Source organism: Pelmatolapia mariae, linkage group LG5 (assembly GCF_036321145.2).
Source record: "Pelmatolapia mariae isolate MD_Pm_ZW linkage group LG5, Pm_UMD_F_2, whole genome shotgun sequence".
NCBI lineage: Eukaryota > Metazoa > Chordata > Actinopteri > Cichliformes > Cichlidae > Pelmatolapia > Pelmatolapia mariae.
Window position 1 is genome coordinate 10871110 of NC_086231.1, and position 16600 is coordinate 10887709.

General features: G+C 41.6%; 1 pseudogene; it reads left to right on the top strand.

Annotated features, from left to right (window-relative positions):
• Window positions 1-1964: 1964 nt before the first annotated feature.
• Window positions 1965-16600, top strand: LOC134627715 (protein SSUH2 homolog; annotated as a pseudogene).

A 16600-nucleotide genomic window follows, 5' to 3' on the forward strand; every position in this document is an offset into this window, starting at 1 on the left:
GTAAGAAGTGAAGCACAGGACACACCAGCAGGCTTAGGAACCATCACGACACTGACCACAGAACTCCTGCGGGCTATTCAAAGGCGCAGACGCAGGGACTCCTGATAGTCGGCGCTGAAACGCTGTTACTTCTATTAATAAACATTCAGTGCGAAGATTAAGAAGTCAGAATCATGTTAAACTTCAGCATTCACTGCATTCATTTGCTTCTTCAGTCTATTTTAGTTTTTAAAAGAGGAGCTCCAAACATGATCCACTTGTTTTCCTTTTTGACAGTAAACTGCAGATGAAACTCATCAAGCCATCTGAACCTTGTTTCCTGAAGAATTTGATGCAGATGTTTGCCTTTGTAGTGGAAAAAAAAAGAAAGAAAAGCAGAAAGAAAGTGGATTTGGGGGGAAATGCGAATTAACAGGATCTTTCTGTTTTGTACTTTGTGCAATTTCTTTTCTGTAATTTTACACATTTGTTTCTTACAATTACAATTACAAAGAGTCATACTGACATATTTCTATCATTAACGTCAGCAGTGTTTCTTTATCATGTAGAAAAACTAAGAGATACTATAAGACTTGCATGCTTTTTTTTTAGATTAATGCATCTCAGCTAAATTTGTAGTTAAACTTATTTCTATTGTTGGAAAGACCAGTGGTCCAGCCGCTTAAATTTAAAATGGGGTGAGTGTGGCCCATGTTTTAAAATTAGTTTGCCATCCCTGCTTTAGACTTAACAAATAAGGACACATATGGATTGCTAAACTCTGAAAGAGAAAACAAGGTCAGATTTTCAGTAACTGATTTAAAAATAAGTTTAATCAACTCAGGTGAAGAAAGGTGCAGACCTAATATAATGTGCTCAATTTAGGCATAATGAAAGTCAGGAAATAATCAGTGATGTAAATAATAATAATACATGATAATAAATAATCTTTTGAGACAAAGTCCAAATAGTATTTTGAGATTAAAGTTGAAATGTAGAGATTAAATTTGTTGTTTCGAGTCAAACAACTGGTACGGCTTCTATACCCTTTTCAAAATGCTGTGTTTGCATGAGTTATTGAAACCGTACTGAGGATATGGAAAATATTTCTGTTTTAGCACATACACACTAGTAACAAGTATAAGGGCATTGAAGAGATGGTGCAGAAAACAGCATCTGGTCAGAAAGAAAAAGAACACTAACCTAGAATAGTTCACCATATTTATACAAAATTAAATAGCTGTAAATGGACAGATGCAAGGATATGGATGTTAACACTGTCATGTTGAGAGAGCTAATCAAGTTGTTTTACTAGTTTCAGTTTTTGGAGTCTTTTTTTCTAGATACTGACCTTGTGCCTTCGTCTGTAATCCCTCATGTGTCAGGTTAACGTAATCATTGATTCTTGAGTTGCTGCAACGGGTGATGGAGTCCTTCAGAGTCTGTGAAAAATATTAAAGTCTGTCTGGGGCTTTAGGGGCTGTCTGCACACAACCATTAATACTCTTTTCAGAAATCAATGCAGTTTCTTGTCATATCAGTGTTTGTTTTTCCAGAAATGTTTGTTAAAATTAAGAGATAAGAGAGAAAATGGTAAAAGAAACCTAAACTAAAAATGTTTACTCTAACACTGAAAATGGGGGTAGTATACTACCCCCATTATCATACTTGTCATACAGCAAACATCTTTGAAACTCTTTATTGCATGAGGGGGTAGCAATGGATATCCTTGCATCTGTCCGTTGACAGCCATTTTAATTTTGTACAAATCTGGACAACTCTTTAAAATTTGTGGGGTTTATTTCTTCTGACCAGATGCAGCTTTCTGCACCATCGTAGTTATCACATTTTACTTTTACATTTCACATTTACTTATCACATATCACAGAAGGTGAATAATTTCCTTCTAACTAAAACTGATTCTGAAGAATGAGTTCACTAACTTATCTACACAAGTCGTTTTGTAGAGGGAACCCCCTATGAGCATGCACTTTGGCTACAGTGGTAAAGAAAAACTCCCTTTTAAATGGAAGGAACCTCTGGCTGAACCAGGCCCATGGAGGGGCAGCCATCTGCCATTACTGTTTGGTGTGAGAGGAGGAAGACAAGACAAAGACACACTGTGGAAGAGAGCAACAGATTAATAATAACTGATGATTAAATGCAAAGTAGTGTATAAACATATAGTGAGTGGGGGAAAAAACGTGAGTAAATAAGAAACACTCAGTGCATCATGGGAATCCCCCAGCAGCCTAGATCTTTTGCAGCATAACTAAGGGAGGATTCAGGGTCACCTGATCCGTTTGGTTGAATTTTTTGTTTCTTGTTTTTCATTCCAGCTATGTACCCACATGTCATGGCACCCCAAGCCAACATGTTTGTCAATGTCCCAGGCTATGAAGGCACTGTGCCATTAGGAGGTAAGAAAAGTCCGGTTCACATAATTCCTCACATTAATGCTGTTGATGTTACTTGAAAATTTGTCATTGATGCAGCAGGTTTCCTGCCTCCTCCCATGCCCATGGAGCCAGTAGCCCCACCCCAACCCGGTCCTGAAAATCCCGAATGGAGGTACGACATATTACCTGTGTTTCTGAGCTGCTCACCAACCAGTAGAATATTCTGGTTTAACACAGAGTTTATGTGTTTTGTAGCATCCCCTCTCTGTCTGAGGATGAGGCTCGGGAGGCATTCAAGAAATTTGTGTCATCTCATATCTGCTACAGTGAAGATCCAGTCACTCAGGGAGTCATCACCTCCATGGAGCCATTCAACACATTTAGGGTGATTAAATGTTCCACCATCACCACCATCAATGATGCTGTGGACTGAGTTACCTCCATATCTGCCTTTACTATCTTGATCAGTCTGTTGCAGAGCTCTGGTTTGAGATGCTTTTATCCATACTTTTCCAAACATTTGACCAAAGGACATAATTGAATGATAATGAACTGTTGAAACATGCATAATGAATTTTTTGGTAGCACTTTCTATTACAGCTAGGTAATACAGGGGTAGTAGTAGGGTAACAAGGGTGGAAAGGAGTGTAATAATTTGATAATTTCTAAGTTTTTACTATGCAATTACCAAAGTAATAACCACTTAATATCTAAGTAATATCATGGTAGCAACAGTGGTTACAGTTGAGTAATATTGCCCAGAAATGTATGTAATAGGATAATGAGAACCCAGAAACTGCATATAATAATATGGAAATACAGCTCCACAATAAAGTGGAGTCACAAGGAAGAAACAAGAATGCAATAATGCAGTAATTTGCGTTAAGTTATTACCCCTCAATTACCTGTGGTAGTTTCTGTGTAAAAAGCAGGAAACAGAGCTGCAAAATGCAAAACCACCTGTTTAAATTTAATAACATATTAAGAACCTATTAAAGCAAAAAAAAGTGTGTGATTATTATCTGAAAACAACTGTGGCAGTTTGCCTAATAAAACAGGAAATACAGCTGCAACGTGCAAAAAACACATTTAAAACACTTGTAGGTTTCCTTGTTAACCTACTATTACCCCTTTATTACTGAGCTGTAATAGAAAGTGCGACCATTTTCTTCTCAAAAACATCAGAGCTTTTAGTAAGTGTCCAGAGCTGCTGAAGTAATAGTTTGCCAGAACTTTACATCACATCCTCAAGACTCTTGCTAGAAGCTCAAAGAATATGGAATACCGGTTCCAAGTACTGGTTTTACCACAAAATTTGTTATGCAGTAATATGATGCCCAGTTATATGGCAACAAACCGGAAATACACTGTATGGTATAATGTGCAATACTGATTGGGTTTAACAAATTTTGTGTAGGATTTAATGGGAGAGACATTTCTTGCACATGATGCATAGAAACTTATGTTTCACTTTCACTCTGTTGTGAAATATAGAGAAATTAGCACAGTAATGTTATCAGCAAATCAAGTTTCTCTCAGTAAAGTCTGTTTTTTGTTCCTTAGTACCGTCTGGAGACATTCAATGAGTCCAGGTCAACTGAGTGGGCCCACAAACCACATGAAGGTAAACACACATTTTCATTTTGTTAAATCCAAACCTGATTTGGAGCCATTAAAATGGCCATTTTCATTTGTTTCCTTGAGCCACCATGTTCTGTTATTATAGAGCAAGGCTGGATGCTTTTTAATCTGATGGTAGAGTTTTGTTGTTTCCTGTTACCAAACCACATTTTTCACTTTGTTCTTGACCACACTCAAAGTTTATGGCCTTGTGAGGGATTAAAAACCATAGTGTGATACTCAGAGCCTATTACGACTCAAACTCCAGAACAACTGGTTAATAAATAATGTTTTACCTGAAAGAGTTCAAGCTGGAAACACTTGCTTTGGTTTTCATAACAAATGCCTCTTTTATTGATCCTTGCATAAATCTACTGACAATGCAGTAACTTACAATACTAGTAGTTTATTGACTTTCATTTTCTGTGATCTCGTGTATTTAAAAGGTGAGCCTGCTGACTTTTACGCCCAGCCCGCTCCACGACCATGGGAGGTCCAACCCACATCCCCCAAACTTTTCAGTGACCATACAGAGAAGATCCGGGTGCCCTACACATCCTCCGTCAAGGTGGCTGAATAACAAAAGCTATCTATCAAAGTGCTGGGATACCTGCAGTTTAGTTCTGAGCTTTAAGCTTAAAGATATATATACTTAAAGCATTTTCCAGATGAATTTTCATGGATCTTTAGTTGTCCATGAGATGGTTCTACAGCTCATCTTTTCCTGAGTTCATTGAGGCTTTAAAACCATGAACACATGAATTTTTTTTTACCTTTTGCTCATTTTTAACTTTTTTTTGTGTGTTTGTGTTTAGGAATGCCACACGTGCCATGCAGCAGGTACTGAGCAATGCAGGGAGTGCAGTGGAAGTGGAAAAGTAAGGAAACTCTCAATAGTAAAAGACATGAAAAGTCTGATCAAGGTACAATTAAAGCATTTGCTTATTTGTGTCGTTGTAGAAAGCTTGCCCGGTGTGTAATGGTGAGGCAAAGTCCGATCCAGCCTGCACTCACTGTAATGGCACAGGCAAAGACAGGTACTGAATGGTCACACAAACTGAAAATAAAACAGAAAAAAATACCAGTTTTATGACTGTCCATATGTTGGGGATATACGATTAATTACAGTAACTAATTAGAAAAGGAAGATGCAAAATGCCCTAAAAATGTCTAAGCAAAGAAATGCTGCGATAAGTAAAAGTTCAGTAATTTTTTAAAATAATAATATAAGTAAAAATAAACAAATACCATATTTAAAAAAATAAAGCAAAATCTGTAATGTCTGTAAGTAACCAAAAATAATGAGTCATGTGTCTGTGTGTGTTTAGGTGTACAAAGTATATGGTAGGGGGAAAAAGCAATGTGAAACCTGTAAAGGAAAACGTCAACTGCTGACTTACATTGAGCTAAAAGTGGAGTGGTGAGTACAAGTACAACAGCAGTTTCAGTGTTCCTATATTTCAGTGGCTTTATCAGAGTCCTTGAAGATTGGGTTCTTCAAGTGTCTTTTAGGTGTCATTTGGAAAACTCAAATGGTCCTGGAGGAGGTTTCAGAAGTATATAAAGAGTTTTTATACATTTGAATTCATTTAACCTGATTGAAAGGAGGGGGCGGTTAAATTTGTTGAAATTTGTTGAATGAGCCGTTGAAGCTCATTCAGTGCCACAGGTTTGGGATACTTGCAGAGTTCATTAAGGATACTCAAAGTCTTATTTGAGGTCTGTTTGTTTTTGGCAGATATCCATGAATTTTTTCGGGCATTAAAATGGTCCATGGAGAAGTTTTAGAAGGCTTTGAAAAGTCAACGGAAATTAGCAAGGTCCTGAGTTCAACTCCACCATATGGTCAGGGCCTTTCTGTGTGGAGTGTGAGTGTTCTCTGGGAGTACTCAGGGCTGGGCCATATCATACCGTTCACGGTAATACTGTTGGGCAACGAAAAGAAAATGAAATATCGCGATAGAATATGGGTAAAACGTGCATGCGCAGTGCCTTTGTTTTCATACGCACATGGCGGAAAAAGCATGGCAGCGACGGAGAATGAGAAGGGTGAAAGCGGATCGTTGAATGAAACAGATGAACCAGAATTGGTTTGTAAAACTGCTGCAACTTTAGTGGTGTGGAACTGGTTTAGCTTTCGTCCATCAGATACACAACAAAGCACTATTTTTGGTAGAGCATGCTAGCGGGCCTTTGATTTTTCTGAAAATCGACAGTGCCCCTTATAATCCCGTGTGCCTTATGTATGAATTCTGGTTGTGTTTACTAACCTTACTGACGCGCTCGAAAACCTGTCGAATGTTTCAGTACGACTTTGCTAAGCTATGAATCCGCACCGCTTGATGGACTGTGGAGCATTACGGCTATCACAGGCAGGAGCCTCGCGGAGTGATACGTACTGTGCTTCAACATAATATTACCGTATTGTGTGTGTATAACCTCTTTTTAAATTTTGTGGATATTATACATGGTTATGCTGAGGATATGTCGGCCAATTTCCACTGGAAATGCCTTTTGGTTAAACTGTCAGCAAGGAATTTGCACTGTTACATTTTTATATTACTTTAATGCACATAAAAAACAGCTGCTTGTTTAAGTGAAAATACATTGATGTTTTTTTTTTTTTGCACTAATAAAGTTGTGGAGTTGTAAAGTATTTTGTCTAGTGTCAATTATATCATCAGTTATATCGTTATCGCAAATTTTCAAATGTATATCGTGATAAATATTTTTGGTCATATCGCCCTGCTCTAGTACTCGGGCCTCCTTCCCACAGTCCAAGGACTGGGGTTAGGTGAACTGGTGATTAGAAATTGCATTTAGGTGTGAACGGTTGTCTCTCTGTGTTAACCCTGTGACAGACTAGCAGTCTGTCCAAGGTGTACCCCGCCTCTTCACCTATGGTAGCTTGAATAGGCTCCAGCCCCGATGCAACCCTGATAAGAACAAGCGGAAGAGATAAGACTGTGAAGGTTCTTAGTCATCCATGTCATCATAGTCTAAAGAAAAGATACAGCATGCATGGATACAGCATGAATATAGTTCATATCTGTATATTTGTATTTAGGAAAAACCATGTGGAAGATCATCTGGTGGAGCAGAGTTGTGGTCTGAAGAGTGATAAGGTGCGCTCAGTGAAAGGGAAGGAGCTGTTCAAGAGCAGCCAGAACCTGGTAAAAACACACACACACACACACACACACACACACACACACACACACACACACACACACACACACTGTAGCTTCACTTTGAATCTTAATACCAAAATTTCATACAAAAAAATTACATCTCAGTAGTTTCTTTTTTTTTTTTTTTTTTTTTTTTTTTTAAACCTGTCCCGTTTGGTTCTTTTGCCATCAGAATTATTGTCTACAGGCGAAGAAAGATGCCCAACGGATTTACTTTACCAAATGGACCATCCCAGCCTTGCCGTAATGGTCCATTTGATTTACCTTTTATTGTTTATTTTATTTTATTTATTTATTTTTTTTTTTACTTGCTAGATACGGGACAGGGGAAAAGAAAAGGGAGAAAGAAAGAGGGGGGAAAAAACAAAACAAAACAAAAAAAAAAACAGCGGAGAAGAGGGACGGGGATAAAGGGCAAAAAACAAAAACCAACAAAATAAGCAGACAAAAAATACATATATCGATCACCTGGATCACCTGTTGAGAAAGAAAAAAGAAAACAAGCAGAAGAAAACGAGAGTAATAGAATAAACAACATCACAATGATATATGGGAATATAACACTACATACTTAATATTAAACATTATTGTGCAGCACGTAAGATCGACAGCGCACAGTGTGCTTTGAGGTAGGAGCCAAAAAGGGTGTAGTTTGTGTGTGTGATCACCTGTGTGTACACCTGTGAGCATGAGCGCGCTTGTATTTAAAAGGTTCCTTAATGTAATGATCTGCTAGAGGGTGTGGGGGGCCACAGTCCCATCCTCCAGGGCATGAAGCAGGTATGGAGGAGATCAAAACTCCAGACATCCAGAGGCCCCCAGAGCACAAGAGACCAAGGAAGACCAACAGAGGGGCAGCCGCGCCACTGTCCCAGAAAGAGCTGAGGAGAGTCCCAGATGAGGGATCACTCAGCAGCCGCGGAGCAGAAGCCAGGGGGGGTTGCAGTGACGTGCCCGTGAGCTCCGCCGGCAGCCAGCTGTGCCTGAGTGACCGAGCCCCAGGCCGAGAGGCCGAGGGCACCCCACCCCCGAAGTGGCCCGAGCGAGCCCCAGGTTCCAGGCCCGGATAAGCAGCCACCAAGGAGTGAGCCGGTGTGTACCCGGACGCCCACCCCCGGACACAAAGAACCACCAACGCATCGATGTCTGAGGGCGTCTGCCACCGGCAGGGGAAGTGGTGGGGGGAGATAGGCCTCCAAACCTTGGAGGGCCTGAGATGTCCCCAGAGAGGTGGCGTCTGATACCCAACCTGACATATAGACACAGACATACAGGCACACTCAAATACAAACATCCATTCCCACCCTCATGCTCTCATAGGCAATTACTCCACACTCAACCAACGTGGAGACAGACATAAAGAGACGCTGTACACACAATCACACTCCCCAAGCGTACTCTAAGAACCGGGTCTAGGTACCCTTGCCCCTGGAGGGGGAAACTGCACCCAGACCCAGGTGGTGTTACCCTTTTCCCTGCAGTGGGGAGAAGCAGACTGCCCCGACTCCGCAGCAGCAGGGAGGCCCCACACACCAGACCCCAGTCGGACGGCCAACTCCTCCTCCTAGCCCCCCCGCTCCAGCAGGCCGCAGAGACCGGGGGTGTGAGAAGACTCCAAACCTCCCTCTACCCGCTCATATGTAGTGTTGATGTATATGTGTTCTAAGGTGCAATTAAAACCCAGGAGGGCATGGAGCTACCTGCCAGAGAGCAGCAGGTAAGCGCATAGCCCCTCCTGATAGCCCTCAATGTCTACGTGTATTTAAAATTGAGAGGTGGGCAACGACGCCAGGGGTGAGGTGTACACCCTGATGGTAATTTGGAGTCCGTGTTGTGAGCCCACCCCCAAGATCCTATATGTATGTGTTATGAGAGTGTGAGTAATGTGATTGTCTAAGTTGTGAGATAAAATTGAGGCAGAGGCAGCCAGAAGGGGACAGAGGGGGGGGGATGCCTCCTCTGCACCCTGGTGACACACCCCTACCCCAAGGCCCTGCATGTGTGGGTGATTGTGGTGGAGCGGGAAGAGGGAGGCAGCTGGAGATGGGGAGGGAAGAAAGGGAGGGGCAAGTGACCCCTCCCTGGGGCCAGCTCCCCCGCTGACCCCAGTAGGCACCCCCATGCTCTGCAACCCGCCAGGGAAAGGGGGCCCAGGCCCATCCGGACCAGGGCCCAGTGCAGCAGCACCGCCCGGCCCCACAGAGCCCGGGACAGCCCACCCGAACCCACTACAGAGAAAACTGCACCCACCCCATCATCCACTCATCTTCCAGACTACACAAGACAATAGACGCCCAGGCTGAGATCTTCCTCCACCTCTCCTATATCTCCCCCTCCTGCAGAGAGAATTCCTGAGGAGAGGAAAGCTCCTGCAAGATGTGACAACCTCCCCCACCAGTTGAAGAGTCCCCCAGGTGGCTCGATGCACTGGCGGCGCCCTGCGCCAGGACTGGGCCCCCATATACCCACCCGCCCACAACCCCAGCAACACACCAACCAGGACCCGAGCCCCCGAGGCCCGGCCAGGGCCCCAGCCCAGAGACGGAGCGCCCCCAGAACCTCACGCCCGTCCCGGACCCACCCAGGGGCAGCCAGGCTACCAGGTCAGTAACCCACGTCCGTCAGCACAGACCCTCCCCTAGCCCCGCTGCACGCAGCCACGAGGAAACCGTCACCTAAGAGCCAACAGAGCCCTTAATTGGCCATGACCGCTACCCCGGGTTGAGCCCCCCAAGGAAGATGCTCCTGGGGAACCCCCCGACGCCCTAAGCCTGTCCCTACCCCCACACCAATCACAACAGTGAAGGCGGGACCAAACTATGACCCCCCACCCCCACTAGGTGATGGAGCTGATCAAAGGAGCCCAGAGCAATTGATCTGATGTGGTGGCAGAGGCTGTATCAAGACTAATGTAATCTAATAGATAATTTCTATACTGGTTAGAATTAAGATTATTTTTATTTTTCCAGTTCATGAGGACTGTTTTCTTGGCTATGCATAGGGCAGTGAAAACCATGTGGGCTATATTCTTTTCTGAAGTGACATTATCTAAGCTGCCCAACAAACACACTAAAGGAGAAGTTGGAATGTTACATTTCAGACACTTCGATAAGTCTTCACATATCTCATGCCAAAACTTCTGAACTGGTGGACAGAACCAAAGAGCGTGGATATAATTGTCCGGTGAATTGGTTTGGCAGTGTGAGCAGTTGTTGGTAGACGTAAAGCCCATCTTGAACATCCGATGACCTGTATAGTGCACTCTATGTAGTATTTTGTATTGAATTAATTGAAGACTGGGATTTCTAATTAGATGAAAGGTTTTTAAGCAAATCTGAGACCAGAAGTTTTGGTCTAAGTTAACTGATAAATCCGCTTCCCATTTTGCAATAGGAAGTGATATTGATTCATCTATTTTAGAAAGCATTCTGTATATTTTGGATAGTAATTTGGGGGTTTTAAGAGTAAGAAATTGAACCACACTTGGTGGTGTTTGTAGTTCAACTTGACCCGGTTTAAATTTCTTTTTTACTATGGATTTAATTTGTTGATATTCTAAAAATCTTTTCTTGTTGATCCCATATTGTGTAACTAGTCTGTCAAATGAAATAAATTCTGTTCCTTCTAGTATATGTTCTAAATATTTGATTCCTTTACCACTCCAATCTGAAAAGTTTATCATATTATTGTTTTGTAATATGTCAGGGTTGTTCCAGATAGGTGTACGTTTGCATGGGATTAATGAAGACTCTGTCAACTTCAGAAACTCCCACCATGCTGTCAGAGAGGAGCTAATGTTGACGCTTTTGAAGCATTCATGTCGTTGAATGTTTGAGCTGATAAATGGTAGATCTGAAATCTCTAGATTATTGCAAAGTGCTTGTTCTACATCTAGCCAAGGTTCATCTAAGAGGGTATGTTTTAGCCATCCTGAGATAAATTGGAGCCTGTTGGCTAAGAAGTAGTGCTGAAAGTTAGGTAGTTCTAATCCTCCTTTATCCTTGGTCTTTTGTAGTGTTTTTAAGCTTATACGTGGGGGCTTATTTTTCCAAAGGAATTTGGACATATATGAATCTAGAGATCTGAACCAATCTTGTGGCGGTTTAGTTGGGATCATTGAGAATAAATAATTTATTTTTGGTAAGACCATCATTTTTATAGTGGCGACCCTTCCCAAGAGTGATATGGGTAGACATTTCCACCTAGCCAGATCGCCTTCTACTTTCTTTAAAAGTGGGATATAGTTTAATTTAGTTAGATCTGCAAGCTTGGGAGAAACATTAATACCTAAATATTTTATATTTCCCGATTGCAGTGGAGTAGAAGAGGAATTATGGAAGGAGCAATTAATCGGAAGGACTGTAGATTTTGACCAGTTAATTGAGTAATCTGATATTCTTGCAAAAGAGTTTATCAATTCAATCACCCCAGAGATATTGGTTTGTGAATTTTGGAGAAAGAGTAGCACATCATCCGCATAAAGGCTGATTTTATGTTCCACGTTCTTGCATTTTATGCCCTTAATTACTGAATTCTGTCTAATTGCTGCTGCTAGTGGTTCAATAAAAATTGCAAACAGTGAAGGGGAGAGTGGGCATCCCTGCCTGGTGCCCCTCAGGAGACAGAAGCTGGAGGATGTCTGGTCATTTGTTCTGACACAAGCTGTTGGGGAATTATATAATATTTTTAACCAGCTGATGAAAGAAGATCCAAAACCAAATTTGTGTAAAGTTGCAAATAGAAATTTCCAGTTAACTCTGTCAAACGCTTTTTCTGCATCTAAAGAAAATATTGTAGTTTCAAGGTTTTTACTGTATGAGTAGTCTATCAAATTAAGTAATCTACGTGTATTTGTTGATGAGTGCCTACCTTTTATGAAACCAGTTTGGTCAGGATGAATTAAGAGGGGGGTTATTTTCTCTAGTCTCTTCAAGAGAGCTTTGCAGATTATTTTAAGGTCTACATTTATAAGGGATATTGGACGATAGCTTGAGGGATATACAGGGTCTTTGCCTGGTTTTAGCAGGAGATTAATGTTTGCAGAATTCATATTTGATGGGAGTCTGCCATTTTCTTTGATTTCCAACAGCGTTCTGTAAAAAATTGGGGCTAAAATCGTCCAGAATTCTTTGTAGAATTCTGCAGGAAAGCCGTCTGGACCTGGAGCCTTATTATTGGGCATACTTATCAGGGCTTCCTGGAGTTCACCTGGTGTCAGTGGCGAATCCAATGCCATTGCTTGAGAGTCTAATAATTTTGGGAGAGTTATGTTGTCTAAAAACTGATCAATTTCCTTTTTAGATGGGTTTATTTGTGGTGAATACAACGTTTTATAGAAATCCCTGAAGATGTTGTTTATTTGTTTCGGGTCATATACTGTATTCCCAGATGAGTCTTGAACAGCACATAGAGTTGTTTTTTCTTTATTTATTTTTAGCTGGTTTGCTAGAAATTGACCGGATTTATTACCATGTTCATAATTTTGTAAGCGTAGTCTTTGTACTAAGAATTTTGTTTTTTTATCAATTATCTCATTTAATTCTAGTTTTGTTTTGCGTATTTTGTTCAATGTTTCCTGATCTTGGTCGGACGCATAGGCTTCTTCTAGTGATTTGATGGTTTTTTCTAATTCCTGGATATTTTTGTTTTCTTTTTTCTTTTTATGTGATGAGAAAGAAATTATTTTACCTCTCATCACAGCTTTCCCTGCTTCCCATAGAACAGAAGCTGATGTTCCGGGAGTGTCATTAAAGTCTAAATATGAAGTCCACTCTTTTTTAAAATATTTAATAAAGTCTTCATCTTTAAGCAGTGATGTATTAAATCTCCAGTTTTTACTAGGCGTAGTATTATTCTTGTGCATTAGTGTTAAAGATACAGGAGCATGATCGCTGACAGCTATAGGGTGAATCTCAGTGTCTGAAATGTCCCTCAGCAGTGAGCTGCTGACCAAAAAATAATCCAGACGAGAGTAGGAGTGATGGACATGTGAGAAAAAAGTATATTCCTTACTGGTGGGGTGAAGGGAGCGCCATGCGTCGCAAAGACCAAAGTATATGGTCTTTGCGACATAAATATAATCATATACTGTTTGATTATATTTATGGACTGCCAATTACGCTGAGTTCCTGCTGTATTGAGCCTATCCATTTCTTCATTTAGTCCAAGGTTGAGGTCGCCTCCAAGAACAAGTGTGCCATCTAAGTGTTCAGAGAGTGCACTGAAAAAACCGTGAAAGAATGAGGGATCATCAACATTTGGACCATATACACTTACAATACATAGCTTTTTATCAAGTATAGATAGTTTAATGATTAAGAATCTGCCCTCTGGATCTATAACTGTATCGAGTACTGTGAAATTAATTTTTTTATGTATTAAAATTGCTACTCCCCTTTGTCTAGAATTATAACAAGCTGAGAACACATTAGGAAACTCAGGTGTTTTAAGTTCATTCGAACCTCTAAGAGGTCTGTGGGTCTCTTGTAAAAGGACAACATCTGCCTGTAGTTTTTTGAGTTGGTTAAATATTTTTAACCTCTTTTCTCTGGAGCCAGCTCCATTTACATTCCATGTAACGAATCTTAGTGCACCCATAGATGTCTGTGTATAACTAGGGGTGTGCGCTGTGTGTGTCGCTTAGACAGGTGGAGAGAATACATCACTTGTTCGTAAATAAAAGGGGGAGAGAAAAAATGTGTGGTGAGATGCTCCCTGAGTCTGACTATGTGTGTGCATATTTACTAATATGAGTACGCTTGGTTTAAGTGTGTGTATCCTATACGACTGTGTGCGCTGTCTGATGTAAATGTGCTGCCGTTGAGCGCATGGCTGTGCGTGATCGTGCTGTGCGTATGTGTCCAAATAAAGGATGTTGTTTGTGGATGAGTGTGGAAGCAGGTGATCGAAGCAGTGAAAGAAAGAAAAAAGAAAGAAAGAAACCAAGAACAAGGGTGAGCAGCATAAAAACAAGAGGGGGAAAAAAGAGAACAAAAAACGAGAAGAAAAAAAAAAATCCGGAAACATTCCGATCAAACCATTGACGGAGAGTGATGGTGTTAATTCTGCTATGAAATCACACCTAAGATGTGATTTGATACTAGTAAGTTAAACAGATGTTAATGCAAGTTAGTGTGAGTGGGTGGGGAAAGGGTGTAGCGGATTCTTATCTGGTGTGGAGTTAATACAGCCACGGAGTGATGTCGGGGTCGCGGTGGAGCTGTCCGTCCACGTACAGCCGGTCCACAGCGATGACAGCGCGGGAGCCCTTCTGGATAAAGCTGCGTCGGATTGGGAAGAGGACCCTGCGTCGTTCCAGGATCTCTTTGGGGAACTGGTCGTTCACGCTGAAGTCCGTTCCTTTTAATTCCCTGCCGCGGCTTTTCACATGTTCCTTTTGTTTGTAGTGGCCGAATTTGGCCACGATAGGACGTGGTCTCCCGGCCGCAGCCCGAATGGGGCCGAGGCGATGCACCCTGTCAAAGACGATGTTCTTCACCGTGTCCTCCGGCAGCTTCAGGTGGGTTTTGATGAAGCTTTTTACCGTGGTCTCCGCGTCCTCTCCAGCGGCTTCTGGAATACCAGAAAATACCAGATTATCACGCATGCTACGGGCTTGTAGATCAATAACTGTTTCTTTTATTTTTTTATTTTCTCTATTTAGCTGAGTAACATTGTCTGTGAGACATTTCACCGACTCCCTTAGCGTGGCATTTTCAGCAGCGAGCGTTTCCACCTGCTGCTGGCTGAACTCCAGGGACTCTCGCAAGGATTTAAATTCCCGGTGAAGAATCTCCACCAAGGACAGCCTTGCATCGAAACTGGACAGTCGTTGGTCGATTGACTCCAGTATGTCGACAATATCTTTGCCGGCTGGCGATGTTGTGCCGGGGGAATCTGCCGGGCGAAGTCTTTTCGACGACGGCGTGTCAGGTTTGGCCGGGGAAGCTGCACTCTGAGCCTTCTTCATCACAAGATCCTGGAAGTACTGATCAATGTAATCTTGGAGAGACTCTAAACTCTCCCCGTTGTTCTCCAGGGTGTTGGAGATGATTTAGACAAATGTTGTTAGTTATAAGACAATTGATAAGTGTATTTGGTTATACTGAAGCTTAAAGGAATTTATTCAAATCTAAACTACCATTCGCTTTAATTTTCCGCCAAAATCTCCGGCGTCTGACGTCAGTTACAACATGAGTCGCTTACCTTGTCCGTCACTTCCGTCACTTACCTCTCCACTCCGCAGTTTCTTTCATTTCAGTAGTTTCACACAGTCGTTTGGAATGTTGTATTCTATGTTTGAAATGTTAAAATGTTGAAATAATCTTCATAAATTAAACATAAAGCCACTGCAGGAACTCACCTCAGACAGGTGTAGTTGAGATAAATGTAAAGGAAAGGTTGGGGAGAAGGAAAACACATTGCTGGGGTTAGCTGTGTGAATATTGTGAATTAAACTCTTGCTTCTCTCAGGTCTACCCCCTGCTCGGGTTTCCAAACCCAGCAGTCTCTCAGGCCTCTGAGCGTCTGATCAAAGAACATCAAACTAACTATGGCCAAACCTCCAGGATTCTGCAGCAGGTAGGCCGACACACAGCTCAAGAGAAAAATTAGGAACCATCTTCTCCAGAGTGTGGAAGGAAAGAAAACTGCTATCCTTGTTCCTTCAGCAGTTAATTCTAGTTGAAATATAATTGATTAAAGCTGAAATTCCATTGTTTTTAGTTGAAGCAGCAAGGAAAATGTGCAAAGTTTACTTTAGACTTCTGTTTTGAGTCTATAGGCTATAGTGTAGTCTCCCCCAGTGGCCAGCCTGTGCTGGTGTGCCTGTGTTACTCTGCAATTTATTACTTTGCTCTGCAAAGTATTTAACTTAACTGATTCCTCAGTTAGTCAATGGAAAAATCAATAGACTGTTTAATTATTAAAGTAATCGACTGCTACAGAAGCTCGAGAGAGGTGTCCTATAAACATAACTAAAGCCATCTTGAATGATTTGATGGTGGTTGAAGAGTTAGCTGTTATATAAACACTAAAAAGGGGAATTATCTTTTGGGAGGTTTGTTAAAGAAAAGGACAAAGGTTTGAAGCTGGTCAATTGAAGATTAACACAAATCTGAAATGTGGCTAAGAAAAGTGTTCATTACTAGATTTCCTTTACTCCTGCTTTCAGTCAATGCTAAGCTAAAGTATTATGACTTAAGCTGACGCGCTCTGATACTGTTGAAGGTTTTCCTTTAATATAAATCCCTCCATCTCTCTCTCTTTCAGAGGCAGACGGTCGAGCTGATCCCCATCACTCAGGTGAACTACAAGTGGAAAGACAAGAGCTACGTCTACTACGTGTACGGCAACGAGCGCAAAGTCAGTGCTGACGACTACCCAGAGACCTGCTGCTGCGTCATCCTGTAG